The following is a 10,859-nucleotide window of genomic DNA, read 5'->3' on the forward strand; positions in this document are numbered from 1 at the left end:
CATGACCATCACCAGTACATCAACATGTACTACTAGCAAGCATAAATATATGAAAGGAAATACTAGCAGGTAGAACATGATAACAGAGTACAAGACAGCATAGCATAAAAGTGAACATGCAAATCTAAACATCACCGGAACAACGATAACCATCTTTTCAATAAGCAAACATTTAATAAAGATTCAAGTTGAAAACCATGGCTACTACATGACCATCATGCAAGTGTGTATTGTGGCTTGCTTTGGGTGGAATAAACCACCGGGAGAAAGTGCGAGAAACTCGCGGAACGAATCACCGGAAAACGTACTCTCTCAGAGGGGGCTGAATAAGGGCAAGGGCATAATGGTCATTTTCACAGTGTAAAACCATAGTGAAAGCATGACCAACAGAATGGGCTCGACGAAACAAAGAAGTAGGCTTTGGAATCACCTCATTTGGAGCTACGGTTAAAAAGTTATAGCGGGTTGAAGTTTAGGGACTATTCTGCAAAAATAACGTCACAACAAAGTCCCTGAGTGGATAAGGCAGAAACGGGTTTTCAGAAATACGGTTTCGGTCAGTGAAAACGTACTCACCAAAAATACGCTTCCACTTGCCACGTCATCAAAGGCGGGGCCGGGCGCGTGTGACGCTAACGTGCGGGTCCCACGGGCTGTGGGGCCCGACACTTATCCACGTGGGTCATAGCGCAGCGGCGGGACCAGCCGTCTGGGTCGCTGCCAGGTGGGGTCTGGGGCAACGCTGGATCCACCAGGCGCGGCGTCTTCTTCCTCCTCCCTCTGTCCCGATCGAGAAAGAGGAGGAGCAGGGGAAGTGCCGCGCCGGCGACGGCCTCGCTTGCTCCGGCCATCACCAACCGACCGGATGGCATCGGCAGGTCCGGGACGAAGCGCCACGTCAACTTGGGGCAGCAACGACAATGGAGAAGATTGCGTGGCGCAGGGGCTTCGCGGCGGCTGAGGACAGAGCGGCGACCGAGCGGGGAGCACGTGGCTAGGGGCACTTCAGCGACGAGGGGAAGGATTGGGGAGGGCCACCGGAGCATGGGGAGGACGTGGTTGAGGTCAGGGAGAGGAGGGGTGGCTCGGGTCGGCCGAATTTGAGCGGAGCACCAAGGCGAGGCTTCGGCCATGGGAGGGCAACGGGAGTTCCTCGAGCTCGGGGAAGTGGCTAGGCGGGACTAGAGGAGGGGCAGAAGGACAATGGTGAGCTCGGGGTCTCGGGGGAGGTCTTATATAGGCGGGGGAGAGGAGTGCCGAGCTGGCACCGCCGCGGACGAGTGTCTGGCGCCGCGGATGCTTGCTCGTGCGCTCGAGCTCAGAGGAAGACAACGCAGGAGGCACAGGGGCGAGCTCACGAGGAATATACGGCCAAGGGAGCGACAGAGGAAGAGGCCGAGCGCGATTAAAGCTCGGTCGGCCACAACACGCCCATGGGCGCGCGGCAATGAGCGCTGACGGAGGGGCTGACGAAGGGGGAGAGGGCTCCAGGAGGATGGCAATGACGCGGGCTATCTACTGGACATACTCACGAGCGCGAAGCCGAGGAGATGGGGAGGGGCCCGAGCAAGAAACCATTCTGGGCGCGCTCATGGCATGCCAAAACGGTGGTCACCACCAGTGCTGGCATGTGTGGGAGGCAAACAGATGGCAAATTTTGTCTAGGGCATAGTCCATCCAGGGGAGGTCTCAACTACAGTGCTAACTTGGTTAAACATGCTCTGGTTAAAAGGTTAGTGAGCTCTGAAGTTTACTGGTAATTTATCACGATTTTTGAAGCAATATAAAATGCACTTGCTTCACAATCGGAAAATATTGCCAGAATCAAAGATTTACTCATGTGCTCACATAGATGATTGGATGGGGCTGCAAATTGGTGGAGGGGGTTAATATGAGCACATTAAGGAGTGTGCAAAAATTCATCTCATTTGGATACTCCTATCAAGTACTTCCTTCACAAAGTCTTATGTCTGACAGAAACTTTGAAAATTCAGTGAGGAAGATAGGCTAGGCAAATAAAGTTGAACTTGTGCATGACGCAATTATTTGGACATATAAACATGCCCAAAAAGGTTGGGAGCCACTAGGAAAAATATAAATCACACTTCCTTCACAAAGTGCCATTCAGGGCATAATGGAAAAAGGAATATTGGGGAATTATTTTTGAACATGGCAATGAAAAGTTTTGCCATATTTGATCAAGATATGACCCAAACAAATTATTAGACATACTCACGACGTGGGCTATCTACTGGACATACTCACGAGCGCGAAGCCGACGAGAGGGGGAGGGGCCCGAGCAAGAAACCATTCTGGGCGCGCTCATGGCATGCCAAAATGGTGGTCCCCACCAGTGCTGGCATGTGTGGGAGGCAAACAGCTGGCAAATGTTGTCTAGAGCGTAGTCCATCCAGGGGAGGTCTCAACTATGGTGGTAACTTGGTTAAACATGCTCTGGTTAAAAGGTTAGTGAGCTCTGAAGTTTACTATAGGAAACTTTATCAGCTCAATTTGATCAAGAGGGAGCTGCTATGTGTCAAGTGTTATGTCTGGGGTGTTTATGCTAGGAAGGACTACAGTCCTGGGGAGTTTGGGAAGAAATGGACCAAGAATTACTGCAGTTGCTTCACAGTTGACCAAAATGGTCTAGAAACTAGATCATGATGGTGCACTCACATGGAGTGTCAACTTGATCTCAAATTGGGCAAGGCAGAGTCATTTGGTCATATGAAGATGCTCAAAAAGTCTCATACCATTTGGCAAAGCCAAACTGGTACTTGCTTCACAAACATCTCCTCTGGACAGAAACTTGGAATAATTATGGTGATCAAATGGATCAATTAAATGATGCCAAATTGGGTGGAGAGATGTTTCATGGGCATAAGAATGATCTGGTAATTTATCAGGATTTTTGAAGCAATATAAAATGCACTTGCTTCACAACCTGAAAATATTGCCAGAATCAAAGATTTACTCATGTGCTCATATAGATGATTGGATGGGGCTGCAAATGGGTGAAGGGGGTTAATATGAGAACATTAAGCAGTGTGCAAAATTTTATCTCATTTGGATACTCCTAGCTAGTACTTCCTTCACAAAGTCTTCTGTCTGACAGAAACTTTGAAAATTCACTGAGGAAGATAGGCTAGGAAAATAAAGTTTAGCTTGTGCATGAGGCAATTATTTGGACATATAAACATGCCCAAAAAGGTTGGGATCCACTAGGAAAAATATAAATGACACTTCTTTCACAAAGTGCCATTTAGGGCAGAATGGCAAAAGGAATATTGGAGAATTATTCTTGAACATGGCAATGAAAAGTTTTGCCATGTTTGATCACGATATGACCCAAACAATTTATGAGAATTATTTGGGAATGTTTGGAGTGATGGAAATATAGGTTGCTTCACAACCTAGGGCCATTTGAGTTATTCCTTTTATAGAAAAGGAATATTCCCAATAAAAAGAATATTGGGATTTGGGCTAGGATGAAAATGACAGGGTCTAGGGAAAGATTTGGGAATGGCAAGCCACTCTGGAAGCAAAGAAGAGGTCATCTTCTTCAGTTTCCAGACCATAAAGCCACGAAAAAAGAAAACTCAGGCAAAAATCTCGGAAAACAAAAGAAAAAAAGAATGGGCCAAAAATCAGGCTGTCACAAACCCTACCTCCTTAAAGAAATCTCGTCCTCGAGATTTAGTTGCTCAGGTAACAATTATGAATATTCTGACTTAAGGAAACCGTTTCCAACTCGGGTATCCTTTTTCCTTTATTGTTGTTCCGACTAAATTTTTATCTGACTCGCCCTGAGTGGTTTGCTTTACAGTATCCACTTTCTAACAGATCTTACCTGGCTTGGTCATGCTTATATAGGCTCCAATTTCTTTTTAGATCTGCTGACTAGCTGAGTGTGATTTAATTATCACGACTGAAATATATGTCCGCCTCACAAATCCAAAAGTGATTTCCGTTGGGTGTGCCACCCGACACTAACAACCTTTCATGTAATGATGATCAGAATTTTCTGATAAAAAACTCAAGCTCTGACTCATTGCATTGGGTTTCTCCACTAAATGCAAGTCCTTTATGTTCCAAACAGTGAGTTAAAACATAACCGTTTCCTGATAGATTCTGACTCATCGCAGAAGTTTCTGAATCATCTTAACCGGTTCTACTATCGTCAGTATCGGATCCGTACCAAATATTTGATTGTCTCCTGTCGCGGCCAGCATAAAGAGTTTGGCCTGTATGATAATATCTACAGACTTGGCTGACGATGGTTCTGACGAAATTTTTTGTTCACGACAGGCTATCCATGATGATTCATATAAGTGAGGACTCAGGCTTCCAGACTGTTTTTCCTCATTCTGATTGCTCATGCTATAGGCATATCCATGTGGATCAATACTGACTTAGACTGTCCTGGAGATCTGCACTATGGGGGTCGTGTACAATTCTCATACCTGCATCACTGGTCTTGCTCCTTCATTATTGTTTTTTTGGTCTGGATCTTTGGCCAAAAGAGCTGGGCCATATTGTTTCTTCGTATGACCATAGGTACTGTCAGTGCAATTTTTTCGGCAATCGTAGCTTATCCATGTTTTTCTGACAGGGTAACCCATTAAATGGCAGGTTCAACACCTCTCATTTTCTGATCGTTGGGAAATGATCATCCTAAACCCTTGCAAGAAATCGGCAAATAAATCAGTAGCCACCAGAACGGTCTTTACAACTCAAATCTGGGACATTACTGGAATAACTCAACCACGGCTCAGGATGGCCGAAAAGCAGCTCAGAGCATGAAACTCAACAGCTTCACGAGACGGCCGAAAAGCAGCCCAGACTCGTGACAGTTGTTGAAGAGAGAAACAAAAATAGGCATCCACCCCGGATAGCTAGAAACAGCTCAGATCACAGGTGTGGTGCCGTCATTGGAGAAAAGGGGACAAGGGCTCATCAGGATCATTTTCCAGTTCACAAGTACTTGTATGGAGCTCATTGATGTCGTCAATCCTCATAATCCTTTGTCACACTGCGGTGCATACGTGCTTTCTTCTATTAACCATCCTCATGTGGTTGTCAGATCCTCATCCGAGTGACTTGTAAGATCTTGATGGTATGCTCATTGCATATATATGAGGACCTGATTCCGAGACAGACGTGTATTCTGACTGATTCTTGATTCTGACCAAAATGTTGCCGATCCGATTCTTGGGATTCACTGCCATATGCTGTCAATTCAGAGTGTACTACCTTGTACCAATGTCTTACTGAGGAATATTTGCTGGCTTGTGCTCGAAACTTTCATCGGACAGCTTGCTGAAGAAAACTGGGTATCGTGCTTCAGAAGCTTACCCCCTTAAAGACTTTGCTGGGGAAAGACTTGGTACCTTTTGCCGAAAGTCTTCACGGTTGCTTACTGAAGAAGACAAAGTACCTTGCGCGAGAAGTCATCCATGTATCGTACTGAGGAAGATAGATGGATCTTTCCTTGGAAACTTCTCTAGTATTTTGCGAGGGAAGGTTGGGTTGCTTACACCAGAAGCTTCTTATTGTGATATGCGGACCGATTTCCACATATATAACCATCTCAATATTTTTACTATTGATTTCTTGCATGAAACGGGGTTTTGCAGGACTATTCTCCTTTCTGAGTATATGCCATATTTTTGCTTGCTTCCAGGTACATCGAGTTCCAAAATCATCCTCAACGAAAAATTAAACTTGTATCTGAGCCATACCTTTGATAATATTCTGCCAATCTTGCACACAATTTATCTTCTTGCTGATTTAATCATTTTGTTGTGATGAGTGCACGCTATTGCAAACTTGATACTGACGGTCCACCGAAGATTTCTTCTGCATTCAGATGAGATATTCCCATTTTCATTGCAGTCTGCTGATAATTCCATTTTGCTCAGCTAAGTTTCCAAATATATTCATTCCTTGCTTGTTCTTCGGGTCCAGTGTCGGCTGACGAGCAACTTTAATAGGGGAAAACTTTGTAACACCGAAGGCCCAAATAAAGGAACAAAAGAAATGACTAAAATAAAAGCACACAAGCATACTACTAATATAATTAATCAAGCAATCACCACGTATTACTGCTACTCACACAATCATGTGCATGCACACCTAAGCACACAAATTTCGCGGAATCTCCGGTACTACGATCTAACATGCTGTGACGATGTGCACGAGGACGAATAAAGGTGTGGAAGAGTTGGTGTAAACAAAGCTACACCAAGTGCTAGCTTAGCTAGGTGGCAACCTGAACTAGCTCGGAGGCGAGGACGTACTCGGTAATCATGTAGTGGGACATGAAGGTCGCAACTACATTATTATCAAGCGGACGGAAAAAGATCCGCACTCGCCCAAGAAATAGGATAGCGGGGAAAAACTGAGGCTGTTGACATTGCCCTTTCTTGATAACTAAGATCATTAAGGGTTGCCAACACGACAAAATAAAAGAACGATCCGGGATAGAAACATGTCCATCACCGAAATGATAGGCAGGATGGAAGGAAAGACATCGGTGCGATAACTGAGCACCATTTTTGCAAACAGTGTCGGGATCACATGGCATCACTCTGCTGGGACAGAAATGACACCAAACACCGAAGGAAGAGGAACTGGAGAAATGCAAAGGTTGAGTTGTAGTGGATCCGAACCGATCCCAGCTACACTCACCAGATAAATCGTTATCACAACTAAGTCTATATGCATGCTATGCAACAAACAAATGCAACAATCAAGTGCAACAAACCAACTGGGGTCCATACTACCGCTTTCTAACGTTCGCGCGGTCTAGGGCGTCCTACAGCCAGACCTGCTCTGATACCAAGCCCGTGGCACCCTGGCTCAGAGAAAACCGAAACGCCCTGTATTACAGCCTAGAGATCGATAATACGTCACTGCTTAGCATAGAACAAACCAGCTCTTTATTACAATCTATGTGGGTACAATTATTACATTGGCACATCGACACTACACCTGCCACTGTTGCTCTATGCAAGCAGCAGAACAACACGATGCAGCAGAAGAACTCTAGCAGCGGAACAACGACGACGGTGGTGAACTCCACTCCGCAGGGACTCTGGCTGGAACACTTATCCTAGCTCGCACGAACGGAAACTACGACAAGCAAGCAATCAGATCCGACATGACCTGCAAATTGGAATGACACGCCAGGTCAGTACATTGAATGTACTTGCAAGCTCACAACAACCAGAAGCATTCAAGACAGACAACGGCATGGCAATTACAGGTTAAGCAGGGATTATCATGATATCATCAGAACAATATAACATGAACCAGATACAGCTAACACAACATGAACATATTAATTCAACAATACTAGCATGCAACATGATGACAGTATATGCACCACTTATTCTGCTCGGGTTTCTTGGTAACCGTCACATGCATCACTTACCAACCTCGGACATCACACGATCATATCAGGATCAAATCAAGCTTGGTACAAACAATACCATAGTGATCATTAAATGACCACAAGGAGCTTAATTTTTACCCATGATTCTCGCACAACATCATGAATACGACCAACACTTGGCCTCAAACCGTGCTCCTCACGGCGATCACAACCACGGGTTGTCATTAATAAAGTTATTCTTATTACTTTTGACTCATGTTGTACCCTACTTTCGACCTGGGCCCTTATCCGCGGGTGTGGTTATCGATAGATTTAATATACACTCTGCAAAGGTTAGTACACTGTACCCACACTATGGAACCCATGGCCTCGCACTCCATTCGGGTGGACCAACGATGTTTCGACAAAACAGTTCTACTGCCATGACACTCCCCCGGCCACTCCGACTCACTCCCCTCTGGGCTAAGTCATGGGTTGCCCCGTGTCAACCTCAAGACACAACTACCACCGTCGTGGCCAAACATAAATGATCCCACACGGGGACATGAGCTCAAAACCAACTACGGGCACACAAGGCTTATGGTGTCCTACCTGATCAGGGTAGCACCCGCGCATAACCTTCCCTCATTGGAGGCACCGGCGAGAGTCACGACAATAGATCGCATTAGGGCCATCCCATACCGGCAAGCGTGGTTGCACTGGTCAGCATCGATTCAGTGGCACCATGACTCAGCCAACAGTTGTTCAAGTTCAGTTTAATCCGGTTAAATTGAATGCAAATATGGCGAGCCATGATAAAATGCATGAACATGATATCAACATAATCATGAGGTTATCACATAACTATCCACCATATTAACAATAAATCATATCCAATGAGCATGTCATACAGACTGGCATGACCATCACCAGTACATCAACATGTACTACTAGCAAGCATAAATATATGAAAGGAAATACTAGCAGGTAGAACATGATAACAGAGTACAAGACAACATAGCATAAAAGTGAACATGCAAATCTAAACATCACCGGAACAACGATAACCATCTTTTCAACAAGCAAACATTTAATAAAGATTCAAGTTGAAAACCATGGCTACTACATCACTATCATGCAAGTGGGTAGTGTGGGTTGCCTGGGGTGGAAGAAATCACCGGGAGAAAGTGCGAGAAACTCGCGAAACGAATCGCCGGAAAACGTAGTCTCTCGGAGGGGGATGAATAAGAGCAAGGGCATAATGGTCATTTTCATAGTGTCAAACCATAGCGAAAGCATGACCAACAGAACGGGCTCGACGAGGCGAAGAAGTAGGCTTTGGAATCACCTCATTTGGAGCTATGGTTAAAAAGTTATAGAGGGTTGAACTTTAGGGACTTTTCTACAAAAATAACATCACAACCAAGTCCCTGAGTGGATAAGGCAGAAACGGGTTTTCAGAAATACGCTTTTGGTCGGTGAAAACGTACTCACCAAAAATACGCTTCCACTTGCCACATCATCAAAGGCGGGGCCGGGCGCGTGCGACGCTGACGTGCGGGTCCCACGGGCTGTGGGGCCCGGCACTTATCCACGTGGGTCAACGCGCAGCGGCGGGACCGACCGCCTGGGTTGCTGCCAGGTGGGGTCTGGGGAGACGCAGGGTCCACCAGGCGCGACGTCTTCTTCCTCCTCCCTCTGTCTCGATTGAGACAGAGGAGGAGCAGGGGAAGCGCGGCGCTGGCGACGGCCTGGCTTGCTCCGGCCATCCCCAACCGAGCGGATAGCACCGGCAGGTCCGGGACGAAGCGCCGCGTCAACCTGGGGCAGCAATGGTGACGGAGAAGACCACGTGGCGCAGGGGCTTCACGGCGGCCGAGGACAGAGGCGGCCACCGAGCGGGGAGCACGCGGCTAGGGGCACTCCGGCGATGAGGGAAGGATTGGGGAGGGTCACCGAAGCATGGGGAGGACGTGGGTGAGGTCAGGGAGAGGACGGGTGGCTCGGGGCGGCTGAATTTGAGTGGAGCACCGAGGCGAGGCTTCGGCCATGGGAGGGCAACGGGAGCTCCACGAGCTCGGGGAAGTGGCTAGGCGGGACTAGAGGAGGGGCAGAAGGCCAGTGGTGAGCTCGGGGTCTCGGGAGAGTCCTTATATAGGCGGGGGAGAGGAGTGCCGAGCTGGCACAACCCGGACGCGTGTCTGGCGCTGCGGACGCGTGCTCGCGCGCTCGAGCTTGGAGGAAGACAACGCAGGAGGCACAAGGGAGAGCTCACGGGGAACATACGGCCAAGGGAGGGGCAGAGGAAGAGGCCCAGCGCCATTAAAGCTCGGTCGGCCAAAGTGCGCCCGTGGGCGCGCGGCAACGAGCGCTGATGGAGGGGCTGATGGAGGGGGAGAGGGCTCCAGGAGGACGGCGACGACGCGGGCTATCTACTGGACATACTCACGAGCGCGAAGCCGACGAGAGGGGGAGGGGCCCGAGCAAGAAACCAGTGCTGGCATGTGTGGGAGGCAAACAGCGGGAAAATGTTGTCTAGGGCGTAGTCCATCCAGGGGAGGTCTCAACTACGGTGGTAACTTGGTTAAACATGCTCTGGTTAAAAGGTTAGTGAGCTCTAAAGTTTACTGTTGTAAACTTTATCAGCTCAATGTGATCAACAGGGAGCTGCTATGTGTCAAGTGGTATGTCTGGGGTGTTTAGGCTAGGAAGGACTACAGTCCTGGGGAGTTTGGGAAGAAATGGACCAAGATTTACTGCAGTTGCTTCACAGCTGACCAAAATGGTCCAGAAACTAGATCGTGATGGTGCACTCACATGGAGTGTCAACTTGATCTCAAATTGGGCAAGGCACAGTCATTTGGTCATATGAAGATGCTCAAAAAGTCTCATACCATTTGGCAAGGCCAAACTGGTACTTGCTTCACAAACATCTCCTCTGGACAGAAACTTGGAATAATTATGGTGATCAAATGGATCAATGAAATGATGCAAATTTGGGTGGAGAGATGTTTCATGGGCATAAGAATGATGTGGCAATTTATCAGGATTTTTGAAGCAATATAAAATGCACTTGCTTCACAACCTGAAAATAATGCAAGAATCAAAGATTTACTCATGTGCTCATATAGAGGATTGGATGGGGCTGCAAATGGGTGAAGGGGGTTAATATGAGAACATTAAGCAGTGTGCAAAATTTTATCTCATTTGGATACTCCTAGCTAGTACTTCCTTCACAAAGTCTTCTGTCTGACAGAAACTTTGAAAATTCACTAAGGAAGATAGGCTAGGCAAATAAAGTTTAACTTGTGCATGAGGTAATTATTTGGACATATAAACATGCCCAAAAAGGTTGGGATCCACTAGGGAAAATATAAATGACACTTCTTTCACAAAGTGCCATTTAGGGCAGAATGGCAAAAGGAATATTGGAGAATTATTTTTTGAACATGGCAATGAAAAGTTTTGCCATATTTGATCACGA

The sequence above is a fragment of the Triticum aestivum genome, chromosome 3B (genome assembly GCF_018294505.1).
Source record: "Triticum aestivum cultivar Chinese Spring chromosome 3B, IWGSC CS RefSeq v2.1, whole genome shotgun sequence".
NCBI classification, from domain to species: domain Eukaryota; kingdom Viridiplantae; phylum Streptophyta; class Magnoliopsida; order Poales; family Poaceae; genus Triticum; species Triticum aestivum.